This window comes from Coenobita brevimanus, chromosome 1 (genome assembly GCF_032717465.1).
Source record: "Coenobita brevimanus isolate Jiangsu-jjx chromosome 1, ASM3271746v2, whole genome shotgun sequence".
In the NCBI taxonomy this organism is placed as follows: Eukaryota; Metazoa; Arthropoda; class Malacostraca; order Decapoda; family Coenobitidae; genus Coenobita; species Coenobita brevimanus.
In genome coordinates, this window is record NC_136954.1 from 15,135,277 (window position 1) to 15,153,383 (window position 18,107).

Sequence of the window (18,107 nt, forward strand, 5' to 3'; positions counted from 1 at the left end):
ATTTAAATAAAGACAACCGCTAACATATCCTTATAACCTTGTGTGTGTGTGTGTGTGTGTGTGTGTGTGTGTGTGTGTGTGTGTGTGTGTGTGTGTGTGTGTGTGGAGCAATATTGGCTTCTTTATGACGTGGTGGTGCTGTGGGGGGGCGGGGGAGAGAGGAGGGAAAGATGATAAAGGAAAGAGATGTGGAAGGGAAAGTTGCAGGGAAGGGAAAGGGGGGGGAGGATAGGGGCAAATAGGAAAAGGGAGAGGGAAGGAGAGAACAGGGAGAAACTGTAAGGTATGGGGAGAGGAAAGACGGGTAAGGAGATGATGGGAGAGAGAGAGAGAGAGATGTGGGATCTGTGGCTTTATCCGATCACAGGCAAAAACAAAAACATAAAATCTAGGCCCGGGGAGAAATTTGTCTGCGATTTTTCAATATAGAAGACCCATAACATTTTTTTTCACATTGTCTCCACATAACTTTCTAACGTTTTTCTCATATATTTTCATTCTTGACTTTCATACATTTTTCATATATTTAGACTTACCGTACATTATTTTTCACTCATTTTCGTATTCAGTTTTTCATTCATTTTATATACATTTCCATATATTTCTCAGTTGAGCCAACGGCCATACCACGTTGAGTACACCGCTTCCCGTCCGATCAGCGTAAGTTAAGCAACGTTGGGTCTGGTTAGTACTTGGATGGGTGACCGCCTGGGAACACCAGATGCTGTTGGCATCCCTACGTGTCAAGTGGGGTTGGTGGAGGATTAGTGCCCCTCCCTGTAAAACAATTAACTCTAAGCCCTTGGCCACCCCGTTTGGGATACATGGCGTCTGGCAATGAATGAATGAAAAACCCTATAGTTTTACATACATTATTCCGATACACTTTTCCATGAATTTTAATATAGTTTTCTTTTTTTTTCTTTTTTTCATAATCAGGCTTTCACAGCTTCCATACGTGTCAATGAACTATTTCTATCGAGACAGCTGTGTTGAATATATTTTCCAATACATTTTGTTTAAATCTGCAGTTGTCTGTAAATGTCCATAGGTTTTCTTTTCCATATATTTCTTTCATACAGTATTTTTCAGTACATGGATTAAACATGGCTCTCAATTTCTTTTATATATGGCTTTCAATTTCCTTTAAATACGGCTTTCAATTCCATGACTTTCAGCTCCTTTCAAATATGGTTTTCAATTCCTTTCAAATATGGTTTTCAATTTCTTTTAAATATGGTTTTCAATTTCTTTTAAATATGGTTTTCAATTTCTTTTAAATATGGTTTTCAATTTCTTTCAAATATGGTTTTCAATTTCTTTTAAATATGGTTTTCAATTCCTTTTAAATATGGTTTTCAATTTCTTTTAAATATGGTCTTCAATTCCTTTTAAATATGGTTTTCAATTCCTTTTATATATGTCTTTCAACTCCTTTTCAATATGGCTTTCAGATCCTTTTATAAATGAGTTTCTATACACTTTCTTACACATTTTTCTCTAAGTTATAATTGTAATGAAATAGTTTTTGACAAATTGTCGTTGATTAAATTTTACATAATATTTTTCCATTATCTGTAAAGTTTGTTTTTATAATGAATACGTGTTTTTTAGATTTATTGTTGTTGAGACAAAATTATTAAATCTATATTACAAGCACTCTGTTAATGAAGGGGTTAATGAATAGGTTAATGAAAAGGTTAATGATGGGGTTAATGATTGGGTTAATGAAGGGGTTAATGATAGGTTAATGAAGGGGTTGATGATAGGTTAATGAAGGTGTTATTGAAGGTATTAATGAAGGAGTTAATGAAGTGACTAATGAAGTGGTAAATGACGGGGTTAATGAAGAGGTAATGGAGGGGTTAAAGAGGAGGATAATGGAAGGGATAATGAAGGGGTTAATGAAAGGGATAATTAAGGAGTTAATGAAAGGGACAATGAAGGGATTAATGATGGTTAATGATGGGGATAATGAAGGGGTTAATGAAAGTTAATGATGGAGTTCATAAGGTTAATGATGGGATAATGAAGGGGTACATAAAGGGGTTAATGAGGGGGTTAATGAAGGGACTAATGAAGAGGTTAATGAAGAAGTTAATGGAGGGGTTAATGAAGTGGTTAATGAGGATAATGAAGGGAATAATGAAGGGGTTGATGAAGGATATGCCTACTGTAATTCTTCAAGTTTAATCTCTATCCTTAACTCAAAAAATTAACCTGAGGAAAACAAGAATAAAATGAAAAAAAAGGGTCATCGCATGAAAGGTAAATGGTAAAGGTAAGGAGAGACACCACGAGACGCTTAGCCGCGGTGCTCATCACTTTAATTAACATAGGCCTTTGAACCTGTGGCGGATTATTTGCCCAGTACAAGGTCAATATTTACATAGGTAACTACAGTCCTCTTCTCGTATCGTATCGTTTGTATCGTTTATAAAGGCTACAACATGCTTATATGTGCCAACCTTGGCAACCTAATGGCGGCCTCCATGCTGCCCGATCTCTGGCAGCCTCCCTATTCAGTTATGCCTGATATTCATTTTACTACTCTCCAACATGCTTGTATGCGTCGATCTTGGTCACCTGATGGCGGCACTCCATGATGCTCGATCTCTGGCAGCCTCCCAATTCGGTTAACTTTGGTATTCATTTTAGTACTCTCCAACACGCTTGTATGCGTCGACCTTAGTCACCTACTAGCGGCTCTTCATACTGCTCGATCTCTGGCCGCCTCACTATGCAGTTAAGTTTGGTGTTCATTTTACTACTCTTAAATGGATGGACACCTGAGTCAAGTGAAGCCAGCTGCCAGCACCAAGGATCGAACCCAAGCGCTAACGTGCCACCAGCCTCCCAATCGGTCCACATCAATCTCTGCGGTCCTCTGTTACTATGCTGCCATGATCTTTCTAATCTAATCAGTCAATCAATCAATCAATCAAGTCAACAGCATATAAATTTCTTTGGGACCTCTGTTGGTACACCGCCATGATCCTTATAATGTAATCAATCAATCAAATCAATAGCACAAATTTCTCTAGGACCTCTGTTGTTACACTATGATCTTTTCAATGTAATCAATCAATCACTCAATCATTCAATAGCACATAAATTTCCCTGAGACATCTGTTGTTACGCTTCCATGATGTTCTAATGTAATCATTCAATCAAATCAATAGTACAAATTTCTCCGGGACCTCTGCTGTTACGTTGTCATGATCTTTATAATGTAATCAATCAATCCATCTATCTATTTATCAATCAATCAATCAAAGCAATAGCACAAATTTCTCTTGTAGCTCTGTTGTTATGCTATGATCTTTTCAATGTAATCAATCATTCAACAGCACATAAATTTCTCAGTGACCTCTGTTGTTACGCTTCCATGATTTTTCTAATGTCATCGATCAATCAATCAATCAGTCAATCATATCAATACCACAAATTTCTCTGGGACCTCTGTTGTTACGCTGCCATGATCTTTTTAATGTAATCAATCAATCAATCAATCAATCAACCAATCAATAGCACAGAAATGGTACTGGAGATATACTGACCAAATTATTTTAGAGTCAGACTTAATTAACAAGCGTAACAGCCGCTGGGAAAGGTTGATATTGTATACTTTAAGGCGTAGCTATGACATCCCCAGGCTCCTATGACTCACTCTCAGCTGAATAGAATCATCTGTCATAAGCTGGAAGAGAACACTAGAGCCGTACCGACCATGAGGGGGTTAATGGTAGCAGTAACACCACTTTCAAAGCCTTGTACTCTCAGCCGAATAAAATCGTCTGGCGTTAAGCTGGAACAGAGTGATTGATTTGTACCGATCGTACAAGTGTTTGACGATTTGCAGTGTAATCTCCCCAACCTGGAAGTGGAACGGTATGGAATTATAACTGGGTGAAAGGCGTTGTGTAAATCGCCTGTTGTGATGCCTCGTTATAGGTTTCGATCTCATAAAAAAAATAAGGTCCACTGATACATTCTCACACACACACACACACACACACACACACACACACACACACACACACACACACACACACACACACACACACACAAAATCATCATCATCATCATCAGCTGCGCAGCATTAAAACCGCAGTTCCTACCTTAAGTATTTACACATTAAACTTTATAAATAAAAGAAAAATTACTCAAACACTAATATATTTTCAATTTCTAGAAGAAAGACTTGTTTATCATCTACAGAATGTATGGATAGACTCTGGATAAGACTGAAAAAAAAAAATCAATGTAGTAGATTAAATTTAGATCAAAATGTTGAAATATATACAGTAGATAATAAATTCATGTTAAAAGACTGGCTTCCATCAAATGAGACAAAGTAAGCGGTAACAGCCTATCCAATATTACCCTATCCATTCGCGTAGGTCTTGAGGCTGGGCTTGGATACCGTGGTCCAGGACTTGTATTAATAAAGGATCCTAACCAATCAATAGGATAAATCAGTCACCATAACAGTTAGGTATTTTCACAAAAAAAAATTTTCGTATCATTTCACTAATATTCACCCTTAAATGGACTGCAAAGCATTCTGTACCTTTAGTAAATATAAGGATGAAGAAGTAGGTGTAGGGGTGAAGGAGTAAGTGTAGGGGTGGCACGGCAGGTGTGGGGATGAGAGGACAGATATACTGTACGGGTGCTAGAGAAAGTGTTGGACAGAACTGTGGAGGTGAGAAAACAGGTATACGAGTGAAAGGGGAAGGCTACAATGAGAACGGAAGCATAGAGTGAGAACAAAAATCCTAGAAAGTGCTTAAAAAAAAAAAGGAGAGAGCGAGAGAGAGTGGGCTCATTCAACTACTTCCCAGAAAATAACCAAAGTACCCAGTATACCGAGAAGAACGAGACCCAGAAGAGCAAGACCGAGCAAAACAAAGTCAGCCAGCACCGGTATTTCACAGCTCCAAGCTGGTCAATACCCCAGCTTCTCAAACTTTGAGGAGAAGCAGGAGTTTCTGACAAGAAGTTTTCCACGATCACTCCGATCCCGCGACAGATTTAATGGATGGAAATGATGGATTCTCTCTCTCTCTCTCTCTCTCTCTCTCTCTCTCTCCACCAAATGCCCATTCCGGTATCACAGGGTCCAGGTCACCCCATAAGCGATGTATAAGAGTCCCAGCGCTGTGACAGACCCTCGCTGAAAACTGCAGAGTAACTATGACTTGTACCTCTTTCCCTACCCCTTTCACACACACACACACACACACACACACACACACACACACACACACACACACATATTTTAGGAGCTGAATAAAATCGTCCGTCGTTCAGGTGGAATAAAATGTGGAGTCCTTATAAAATATATATTAATCGTGATAGCCTGTAACACATCTGGTAGGCGAGATTTTTGTGAACACTAAAATATGGTATTAGCTGAAAAACAAATGTTTGAAATTTGCATCTGTAAGGCTGTTTACTGCACATAGATCGTTTTTGAAGCAATACCTGTCGATATTAATAAAACAACTACATTGTTTTAAAACTGGCTTAAAACTGCCATCTCTTCATCTTGCATGCAGAGCTGCAACAATGGATAAACATTATAATATGCTAGTAAAAAAAAGAAGTGCGTTCTAATAATGTGGAGCCATAGTATTCTCTTTTTCTGCTACGCGGCTATACAAAATAAGCTGGCAAAAGACGAAAATCCGTATCAAGTTACAGTAAAAAGGTATGACTTGGAAGAAAATCGTTAGGTGTGGTAGGCGAAATACATCGAGCAATGAAAGACTTGTTCTCATATAAATGGTGCTTATTTTTCAAGAATACTCCCCCAGTATCCCTGCTTGTCGTAAAAGGCGACTAAAAGGGTTGGCGGAGGGTTAGTGCCCCCCGGAAAACAACTAACTAAAAAAACAAACAAGAAGCCTCGGACAAGGACTGACCAAACGATGACGACCCAGGACCGGACAAAGGACTTGGTAATGAGTACATGGAATGTAAGAGGAGCGGATGATGAGGTGAAAGAGAGAGAGTTTGTCCAGGTGCTTGAGGGTGCGAAAGTGGATGTATGTGGAATAACTGAAACAAAATGGAGAGGAGAAAGTGTGAGAGAATGGGAGTATGGATGGGGTATATGTGCAGGAGTAGGTGAAAATGAGATGGCAAAGGAAGGAGTATGTATAGTTGTGAGTAAAAGATGGAAGAAGAGCATAAGACTGTATGGATCAGTTGGGTCAAGGATTGTGTGGGTAAAGTTGAAAGTTGGAATACAAATGTGGGCGATTGTGTGTGTGTATGCACCAACGCAAGATCGTGCTAGAAGAGTGAGAGAAGAGTTCTGGACAAATGTGGAAGTGTGCATGGAAAAGTTTGGAAGGAATGAGAGAGTGTTTTTGATTGGTGATATGAATGGTAAAGTTGGGAATGTGAAGGTGGATGGAATAGTTGGTGAGTGGGGTGTGCCTGCTGAAATAGATGAGAATGGGAGTGCGTTAGTGGACATTTGTGCTGGGAGGGGGTTGGTGATAGCCAATACCCTCTTCAGGCATAAAATGATCCACAGGTATACATGGCGAGTGATGAGAAGGGTGGGTGGTGAACTGAATGAAAGGAAGGCAATGATTGATTATGTGTGTGTGGATGAAAGGATGCGAAGATGTGTAAAGGATGCAAGAGTGTATAGAGGCTGGGGGAGTGGACTTTCTGACCACTACTTGGTGGTGGCCAGAATTAGAATGCAAGTAAGATGGAGGAATAGAAGAAGGGAAAGACGAGAGGAAGGAGTAGTTGCAAGGAGAGTGGAAAGGTTACAAAAGGATGAGAAAAAAGCAGAATATAAGAGAGAAGTGGAGGAACGATTGGGCAAATATGAATTGGAGCAGATGGGAGACGTGGAAGGTGTGTGTAAGATATTTACAGAAGAAATATGTGCAGCATGTGATGTGGTGTGTGGAAGGAAGAGAAGACGGAGGGGGGTGCAAGGAACAGCGTGGTGGACTGAAGAGGTGAAACAGGCTGTGGCACAAAAGAAGAAAGCATACAATGAATGGATGAGAAATAGGGGCGTGGAAGAAGTTGAGAGGCGGAAGAGAGAGTTATATGTGGAAAGAAAGAGAGAGGTGAAAAGATTAGTAAGAGAGAGTAAGAAGAGAGTGGATGAGGAATTTGGAAGGAATTTGAGTGTAAAGTGGAGGGACTGTAAGAAAATGTTCTGGAGAGATGTGAAAAGAGTAAGACAGGGTGGAAGTGAAGTTAGCAGGGGAGTGAAAGATAAAAATGGTAGATTACTAGTGGAGAAGGGAGAAAAAGTGAGCAGATGGAGAGAACACTTTAAGGATTGTTGAACATAGAGGATGGAAGTAATGCGAGTATAAGTGGCTGGGGAATGGCTGGGAGAAGGAGGGAGGTGAGAAGACAGGAAGAAATCAGTAGGACAGAAGTTGTGGAAGCAATGAAGAAAGTTAAATCGGGGAAAGCCCCAGGAATTGATGGAGTGTGTGGTGAAGTGCTGAAGCATGGGGGAGAGATAGTAGTAGAATGGATGTGGAAGATGTGCAGATTGGCCTGGGAGGAAGGTAGAGTCCCGGAGGATTGGAAGTCAGGTATAATTATTCCCTTGTACAAAGGAAAAGGGGAAAAAGAAGTGTGTGGTAATCATAGGGGCATTTGTCTTCTTAGTATAATAGGAAAAGTGTATGGTAGGATACTTATTGACAGAGTTAGAGAAAGAACAGAGAAATTAGTTGGAGAAGAACAGGGAGGCTTTAGGAAGGGAAGAGGTTGTGTAGATCAGATATTCGTTCTTAGATCTTTAGTGGAAAAGTTTCTAGAGAAGGGAAAGAAGTTGTATGCGGCTTTCATGGATTTGGAGAAAGCATATGACAGGGTGGATAGACAAGGATTGTGGAAAGTGTTAAGAATATATGGAGTAGATGGGAAGTTGTTGAATGCTGTGAAGAGCATGTACGATGGTGCGAAGGCTGCAGTGCGTGTGGATGGTGAACTAAGTGAATTTTTCTCTTTGAAAGTTGGTTTGAAACAGGGATGTGTCATGTCTCCATGGTTGTTCAATCTGTACATGGATGGGGTAATAAAAGAGGTACAAGGTAGGGTAGTGGATGTTGGAGTGGCCCTGGTGAGAGAGGACAGTGTTTGGAAACTCCCTGTACTGTTGTTTGCAGATGATACTGTGTTGTTGAGTGAAGACGAAGGGGAGCTGCAGGGCTTGGTGGATGAGTTTGAGAGAGTGTGTAAGAAACGGAATCTAAAGGTGAATGTAGGGAAGAGTAAAGTGATGATCTTTGAGAGAGGTGAATTTAGTGAATGTACAGCGAGGTTGGATGGTGAGGAATTGGAAAATGTGAGTACGTTTAAGTACTTGGGTAGTGTGATGAGTAAGGATGGAGGTTTGGAGGGTGAAGTGCTTGAAAGGGTGCAGCAGGGAAGAAAGGTTGCTGGTTCTTTGAAAGCAGTGATAAGAAACAGGGAAGTGAGCATGGAAGTGAAAAAGTTACTACATGACAGTATTGTGATACCAACTCTAACGTAGGCAAGTGAAGCTTGGACATTGTTGGAAGGACACAAGTCAAGAGTGAGAGCAGTGGAGATGAGTTATTTAAGAGGAGCCTGTGGAGTCACGTGGAGAGACAGGCTGAAGAATGAGGATATAAAGGAGCGTTGTGGTATGGATGTGGATGTGATAGGAAGCGTTATGAGGAACACACTGAGGTGGTTTGGCCATGTGGAGAGGATGGAGGGTGAAAGACTGACGAAGAGAGTGTATGTGAGTGAGGTGGAGGGGGGAAGAGGGAGGGGGAGGCCGAGGATGAGATGGAGGGATGGGGTGGAGAGGTATATGAGAGAGGGGGGTGTGAGTTGGGAGCAGGGCAGTGAAATGGCGGGGGACAGGGCGACTTGGAGGCGATTTGTTTGTGGCCACCCCAAACGGGATTGAGGCGTCTGGCAATAGATAGATAGATAGATAGATAGATAACAGTTATGGTCCGATTTGGACCCTACTCAAGGTTCTAGAGAGACGAGGCATGTGATTATATATAAATAAAAAGGGGAGAGAGAGAGAGAGAGAGAGAGTGGGGGGGGGTTCTCAATTTCCCCAGCTTGCTATCAGTAGTGGATGTCAGTTGGCGTTGAGAAGAGGGTGATCTGGCCTTGTCTCCAGCACTTGCTATCATTCTTATATCAAATATCCGCTCACACTCTCTAAAAGGTCTACAGGGAAAACAGCTGTGTGTGTGTGTGTGTGTGTGTGTGTGTGTGTGTGTGTGTGTGTGTGTGTGTGTGTGTGTGTGTGTGTGTGTGTGTGTGTGTGTGTGTGTGTGTGTGTGATCAGATTTTAATTTGATGGAGTAGAGGGGATCTTTTAAAAAGCATAATTTTCTCTCTCTCTCTCTCTCTCTCTCTCTCTCTCTCTCTGGAACGACCTCCATTAAATTCCTCACTATCAAGACGTATTTTATTATTCACACTACCATCTAATATTTTAATACAATTTTTGAAAGCCCTGTGGTAGTCAAAGTGTTATTAATAGTATTTTTATCCATACTATCAGGCAGACTTATTTTTGTAACCATTTTCTTTTCCTTCATATTTTGAGACCTATGGAGAAGGCAGTAAAGGAGATGAAAACAGGGAAAGCTGCAGGTATGGATGGGTGTGCTGTGGAATGCCTGAAGGGTGGTGGAGTGACTATTGTTGACTGGTTAGTAAGATTGTTGAATGTGCGCTTTGAGAAAGGTATGGTGCCAATTGACTGGGCAAGTGCTTGTGTGGTTCCGTTGTATAAAGGCAAGGGTGATAAGTATGAATGTACTAGCTTTAGGGGTATAAGTCGGTTGAGTGTTGCAGGTAAGGTGTATGGTAGAGTGTTAATTATGAGAGTTAAAGAGGGTACAGAGGGAGTGATTGGTGATGAGCAGTGTGGCTTTAGGAGAGGGAGGGGATGCGATGATCAGGTGTTTGCTGTGACAAGTGTGTGAAAAGTATTTAAAGAAAGGCAAGGATGTGTTATGGGCATTTATGGATTTAGAGAAAGCGTATGATAGAATTGATAGGGAGGCTTTGTGGACAATTTTAAGATTGTATGGACTTGATGGTAGGTTACTAAAAGGGGTGAAAAGTTTTTATGTAAATAGTAGAGCGTGTGTAAGAGTAGGAAATGCTGTGAGTGATTGGTTTCCCGTGAGAGTGGGGCTGCGACAGGGATGTGTGATGTCGCCTTGGTTGTTTAATATTTACATGGATGGTGTTGTAAGGGAGGTGAATGCAAGAGTTTTAGGTAGAGGTCTGAGTCTGGTGAATGTTGATGGTGGAGAGTGGAATCTGAAGCAGCTGCTGTTTGCAGATGATACTGCACTGGTGACTGATTCAGAGGAGAGATTGAGACAGTTGGTAGAGGAGTTTTGAAGGGTGTGTGAAAGTAGGAAATTGAAAGTAAATGAGAATAAGAGTAAAGTGATGAAGTGTACGAGGTTGATAGATGGTAGGGGGATGAATATAGTTTTGAATGGTGAGTTGCTTAAGGAGGTAGAGTATTTTAAATATTTAGGGTCACATGTTGCTGTGGATGGAAGAATAGATGCAGAAGTGAAGTTTAAAATAAATGAAGTGGGAAAGGTGCTGGGAGGAATGAAAAAGGTGTTTAAATGTCGTTCGCTTAGAATGGATGTAAAGAGAAGGCTGTATGGGTGTGTTGTGGTACCGACTGCGTTATATGGGGCTGAAACATGGAATATGGGTGTAGCAGAGAGGAAAATTTTGAATGTAATGGAGATGAGGTGTCTGAGGAGTATGTGTGGAGTGACGCGTATGGATCGAGTGCGGAATAATGAAGTGCGAAGGAGAACTGGAGTTGTTCGGGAGATGGCTGGTAGAGTTGAGCAGAGGGTGTTGCGATGGTTTGGGCATATGGAGAGAATGGATAATGAGCGATTGGCGAAAAAGAAAACTAGATCTGATGTGAGAGGTGTAAGGCTGAGAGGAAGACCACGAATAGGATGGATGGACAGTGTGAAGAGAGCGCTGGATGCGAGAGGGATGTCTGTTGAGCAAGGACGAGTGGCTGTGCGTGACAGAAATAAATGGAGAGAAATTGTGAATGAGTAAGTGATGACGCAGCCCTGAGGGGATATTCTCCCGCATTTGGTCTGATCAGCTTGTCAGGTCAGGTGCGGGTAAGGGGATGGGTCTGTTATGATGTGGCAGGGGTAAACCAATTCTACTGTCGGGCCCTGCTGCGGATGTCACTGATTGCATTGCGCAGTTGACCCTTGTGCGGTGTGGTGCGGTGAGGATCTGTCCGTTCTCCCCTTTGGGGCTAAGATGCGAATGAATGTGTTTGAGTGGATGAGTAAATGGGGAGTGTGTCGTCCTGTCTCGGCTACCTCCCTATCCTTGGGGGAAGCAGCCTAGGTATATAGATAGATAGATAGATAGGTGCTTCGTGAAAGCTGTACTGCATTTATTTTATTGTCATTTCATTCCTCCCTCACCAGACAATTTTGTTTGATGGGAGAGTTAATTGTTGTTTATACATATAGCTTATGGAGATGTTTGCTGGTGAAGGTGTTATTGTGTTATCTGTGGTGGTGGTGGATGTAGTGGTGATGGTGGATGTAGTAGTGGTGATGGTGGATGTAGTAGTGGTGGTGGTGGTGGATGTAGTGGTGATGGTGGATGTAGTAGTGGTGGTGGTAGTGGTACAGGTGGATGTAGTGGTGGTGGTGGACGTGATGGTGTAAAATCAATGCCCTTTTTAACATTCCTTTTACAGCCAGACGATTATACGAAGCAGATAAAAGAGTACCGGTAATTATTTTGTCGTCTATATCAGATACTTTTTTCAGCGTCCATTATGTTTTTATTTTTATTTTCGATCGATATTCATGCTCGATTATTGCTACCTGTGCTGGTGAGTTTCTTGTTGTTCTGCTGATGTTGCTGTTGATGTTCTGTTGTTGTTGTTGTTGTTTATCAGTAACCATTAATTTTTTGTTACCGTACCTGATATGAAAACTTAATTATCGTATTATGCTGCAGGTGATGGCACTGTTGTTGTTGTTGTTATTATTATTTATACCGACTATTATTCATACACAGTCAAGTCTTCCTAAATTATTTACCACCCTGATATATGCATGTAAAATGAGGTGGAACTTGAAGCTATTATTATTATTATTATTATTATTATTAGTGGTGTTAATTCCCTTGTGTTCACTTTTCATTTATGTTCAATATCTAGTTGTTTTATAAGACTAATTATTGCATTACTTGTATTTAAACGCTATTGTTGATATACATGTTGCTGATGTTGCAGGCAGCTGGACAATAGTTTTGCATAGTGGACTAACGAGCTCTCTGGCAGCTGTATGCGACATGCACCTATAAGGGAAAAATTAGTGCAAGTGATTCCGTTTTTGAGATGAAGCCAGGATTCTGGGGGTTTGGATGAGTGATTTTTCTTTCTCATTTTATTATTATTGCTACTCCTCACCCTGCCCTATGGTGGGTGGAAAGGAGGTCCGGGTGATGATGATTATATTATTATCATTATTATTATTATTAATTAATTATTATTAGCATCATTATTATTAATTCTGGATCCTACCTCACCTCATTGGTGGTTGGTGGTAATAACCATTGTACGCTCACTTGATGTAGTGCTGCCTACTTCCTCCTTCACCTTAATCATTCCATTTCTGTGTCTGCTCTCCTCTCCTCCTATTTTTCAAATCCTTCCTGTCGCTTCTTATTACTCTTCTATTACTTTTATTTCTACTGCGGGTAGCTCTACATTCCGTGGCAACCATAATGGTTTCCTGTAACCCATGAGTCCATTTACATGATTAGGTGGTAACGATACAGTCAAATAACGAGTGATCTGGAGTCTGCTAGAGTGCTCCTGTTAACTGGGTGGAAGTCAAAATGCGGCGCCCATCCGGAAGCCAAACCTCCACACTCTTCTCTGCGCCTCACTGCAGCGAGGCGCTGTCTATCGCAATGAAACACTGATTCACTGAACGGGACGGGTCTGCAGGGGCGATTGCTTGTCTACGGTAGATGAGTCTACTCGGCCAGACAGACCGGCGTTACTCTTCAGTAAACATCTCATCTCAGCCTTTAGTGAGAAAATGGTCATGATGAATTTCGTTTTAGCTGTTGTCGTTGCTTTTTATGTTTTTTGATGTTATTCCTGTTTTTATGTTGTTGTTGTTGTTGCTGGTGGTGGTGAGTGTGTTGCTGACTCTGCATCAACAACTTTCTGCAACAACAACCCTAGATCAGTTTTCATAAATGTTGAACGCGTTTTTACGGGTGGGTCATTTGTGTTTGGAGGGTGATATGTGTTCTCATTACCGCCACGGTGTTATGTGTATCACCTGTATCACCCTACGCCAGTATCATAACAGACCGAACTAACTGCGCCCTAAATTGGTTTATAGTTATGAAAATACAGAATATTTAACAGGCACGAGGTAGTGCCTAATTTGCTGCTACCAGTATAGATATTAGCTCCAGGGACAATATGGATTTCATTACGCTAACTAGCTTTTTAATTAACACACGGATATCAGTAAATTAAATGTACAGTCCCATGCAAATGTTCTGTTCCTCCTCCTGACATGAAGTATCCCACAACTTCATATCAGTGTGGGTACAGTTGCATACAGTCACAATTATCTTTGGCTGGTTAAACAGTTACTTTCAACTGTTAATCATAATTACGAAAACTAATATTATGAGCTACTGACAGAAATGAAGTGGAATGAAACTTTTGAAAACAATTGTACAAGTGCACTGGACATAAACGGAGTATTAACTGCGATATATTATGTACTCTCACATTTCGGACATGCTATTAGCACTCAGGCTCCTGTGACTCATTCTAAGCTGAATAAAATCGTCTGGCTTTGACTGAAATAGAATACTGGAGTTTTCCCGACAATAAACAGGTTAGTTATACCAGTATTAACACTCTCAGGCTCCTATGACTCACCCCACCTGAACTAGGCAGTCCGGAATTGGCTGGAATAAAATACGAAAAAATACGCGTGTGTGTCAGTGCTAACCTCTTCACTACGATATACAGGATGGTTCATACAAAGCGCTCCACTGGAAACACCTGGCAGTAGCTATCTCGTGTGTTGCGGAGATGGCTCAGTCTGCTGGTGTGGCAGTGGGAACAGGTATTAATTAAGGATGCAGGGCAGACACTTAACTGAGCCGTCCCACCAACACATAAGAAATCGCCCGGTACAGTGTAAGAGTGGCGTTATATACGGATCACTATATTTTTTCCATTTTATTCTAACTACAAGAATATTTTCCAATGAAAATCTGAGCATGTCACCACGGAAATTCTTCTTAAACTCCTTCAATCCGAGGACGTACTTTTGATATGGGAGCATCTCTAGCAGCGGCCCTGTCCGCCTGTCACTTATCAGCATCTTTTCTGAAACATGGCGCTTCACTCCCACAGACTTCAGGGACTGTAGAGAAGTCCCACATTACAGACTTGAAGTTCCCGCATCTACCTAGCATTCCTGCACTAGCTTTATTTTTGTTCTTGTTACCACCAGACGGTTTTATTCAGCGTAAGGGGAGGCCCGTAATTAGTGGAGGGGTTAATGAAGGCTGTATCTAACCCATACAGTTCGACAAAGCCCCCCTAAGCAGAATAATATGCACTGGAGGTAGTAAAAATGAGAGAGAGAGAGAGAGAGAGAGGGGGGGGGGCGTCACTTAACTGAAGGAGTTAATCCTATAGTGCGCACCATCCACCATCGATAACGGTGTTACACCCTTTCGCAAGTTAGCACATGGGATATTCTTGGGGCTCTTTACAATAAGCCTGTAGGCGAAGGGTAGTACGCTGAGTACCCTTCCCTTATAATTCCAAGAAGAATCTGAGTTGTAGGCAAAATAAAAATCAACAGATTGTAACAAGAATATAGCTTTCCTTCAGTAATGGGATAATCTTTAGTTCCTTCCAGGTAATGTAATATCAACTGGAGGTAGCAAGATTTTAATATGAAGACTGAAAAAAAAATAATTAGCCTCCCTGACTTCTATCATCCCGTCCGCCTTTCCTGCCTAATGAGTCAAACTAAGATGGAAAATACGCCAGCTTAATTTCTTGAGGATCTCCAGCCTTCAGACCTTTCTCAGCCTCTCTCTCTCTCTCCTTCCTGCCCACCCTCCCTCCCATTCCCACCTCCTTCAACTTCTCTTTACGATTTCAACCCGTTCTTGCCTACCTTATTTCCTCTCCCTCTCCCTTTCTACTCCCTTCCACCTCCCTGTCCACTTTTCCTCCACATCCCTGTCTCCCTTTCCCCCAGCTCCCTGTCCACCTTTCCTCTACCTCCCTGTCTACCTTTCCTCCACCCCTCTGGCCACCTTCCCTCCACTCGTATTTCATATCTTTGCTGTCTATTCCTCTTCTTTAACTTTTCATTACATTCTTGCAGTTTCCACTCGATTTTATTCAGCTTTAGGACAAAACTTCCGAATTTCAGGGTTAGATGTAGACTTTATAAACCCCTTCATTACCAGACGTCTCTTCTAAATCGGTAAAAAAAAAAAGTGGGGAGCATAATAAAAACTTGTCCTTCCTACCTCCTCGCTCACTCTCCCTCCCCATCACTCTCTACCCTCCCCCTCTCCCTCATCTTCTTTTCCTCCCTCTCTCTCCCCCCATCCTCTATCTCCTCCACCTCCCTGCCTTCCTCCTCACCCTCCATCCTTGAGTACCTCTTGAAATGAGAGGGGTGAGCAAACAGAAACAAGAGGCGAGAGTATAACGTAATTATTAACTGGCGTGATACTGAATTCAACCACACCACACCACACTACACCACAAACCACACTATACCACACACCACACCACACTACACACCACACCACATCACACCACACTACACACCACACCACATCATACCACACTATACCACACACCACACCACTTTGCACCACACTATCTATTCAATACCCAACACACCACACGACACGACACCACTCCATACCGTACTGTACAATACCTAACATACCACACCACATCACGCCATACCATACCATGCCATACCACACTACACTACACCACACAACACACCAGAACACACCAAATCATTCAGCACACACCACACCACACTACTCCACACCACACCACACAACACCAAACCATTCAGCACACACCACACCACACTACTCCACACCACACCACACCACACCACACCACATCCACTACTCCACATCACACTACACCACACTACACTACACCACACAACACACCAGAACACACCAAACCATTCAGCACCCACACCACATCGCATCACACCATGTATACAATAACCAACACGCTATACCACACCACATCACACACCACCACACCACACCGTACTGTACAGTACCTAACATACCACACCACATCACACCATACCATACCATACCATACCATACCACACTACACTACACCACACAACACACCAGAACACACCATCAGCACACACCACACCACACTACTCCACACCACATCCACTACTCCACACCACACCACATCCACTACTCCACATCATACCACATCCACTGCACCACACCACACCACACCCCACTACTACACACACACACACACACACACACACACACACACACACACACACACACACACACACACACACACACACACACACACACACACACACACACAGGCTGAATCTCGCGCAACGGTATAATGCAACCTGCCGCAAATGATACCATCCTGCTTCAGGGGGTGGATAAAACAAACACTGGCAGGGGTGGCGGGGGAACTAACTCCACCTACAATCCAGCCAGCCATTTTTCACGACTAAGCATTAACGAGTGTTGTTAATTCTGGCATCAGCGGCAGTGCCCGGCCTCATCCCAGTCCACACACCATCACCAACAACACAATGGCGGAAATCCAAATTGTACGCGAAATTTCCCTCCCTCTTAATGCCTTTTTAATGTGCCTTTTTCCAGTGATGTTGCCAGATTACAATGTCCTCTATCATCCCCCGCACATTACCTCGCACCCATAACAAATGTGTTACTCTTACTCGCACGCAAATTACCTGTCCGACAAAGCAGAGGAAAATATTGGGAGGTGAGCCTTTTTCCTTATTTTTCCCATGGCAATCTGTATATTGTGTCCAGATCCAGCTTCAATAATGTTTATATCCTGTTCACTTTTTGTCTAAAAATGCAGTCTCATCATCTTGTATGTTGTGTTATAGCAATTGATTAACACTGTAATATGGCGCTAGTCACGAAGAATTACTATGGAAAACATGTTGAGCCGCAGTATGGTTTAATTGTGCCATTCAACTACAAAAGGAGAAAAAAAAAAAAAAAAACTTGCCGACAAGGTAAGATGAGCGAACAACAGTCACAAAGAAGTGTTATGGAAAAGATATAGAGCTGCACTACTGTCTTCTCCTTCCAATTTGTCACAGAAAATGGACAGCAAACGGACGAAACTCTCCGTTAAATTAAGGTGAACAAACAACAGGAAGCACCACCAGCATCAAAGACCAGTTTGAAGATTTTTACTCAGGTTGTCAGATGCCGGGAAAAGTAGGCTATTTATTAGAAACCCTTACTTTTTTTTCTTGCGATAAAAGTCTCCATATCATTTAACTAATATCACCAATCGCCCTTTTATATTTATTTATTTTTATTTTTTGCCTTACTAATAACTCTAAACTCACTGAAGTACTTGGTACCAGATACAGAAATAAAACTGAGAAGCGAGAGGTGGTGGGGAAATTCGAAGAGAATACAGCATGACCCCTGTTCTATGGCTTTCCATCCCGCTCTGTCCCTTTCACTCCCATTCCCATCCCATTCTCCCAGCATTGAATCCATGCCATCCCCCCTTTCCAGTCATAACTCTGAACAACTCTCTCCCTCCCTCCCTCGCAAATCCTCTCTCACTCTGACCCGAAATTGTCCCTATCCCATCGTTCCATTTTGTGCTCTGCTGTAGCACAGTTTAGGCTTACTTTTAAAACCATTACACCATTTCTTTGTTTTAATGTTATTCTGACTACGATCACACGATCTTTTCCAGTCTTGGGGATTTGTCT

General features: G+C 41.9%; 1 non-coding gene across 1 annotated transcript; it reads left to right on the forward strand.

Moving 5' to 3' along the window:
• The first annotated feature begins 613 nt into the window (after window positions 1–613).
• Window positions 614–733, forward strand: LOC145390336 (5S ribosomal RNA). Its single transcript, XR_013895607.1, has one exon. It is a non-coding gene; the product is annotated as a 5S ribosomal RNA (ribosomal RNA).
• Window positions 734–18,107: the final 17,374 nt, after the last annotated feature.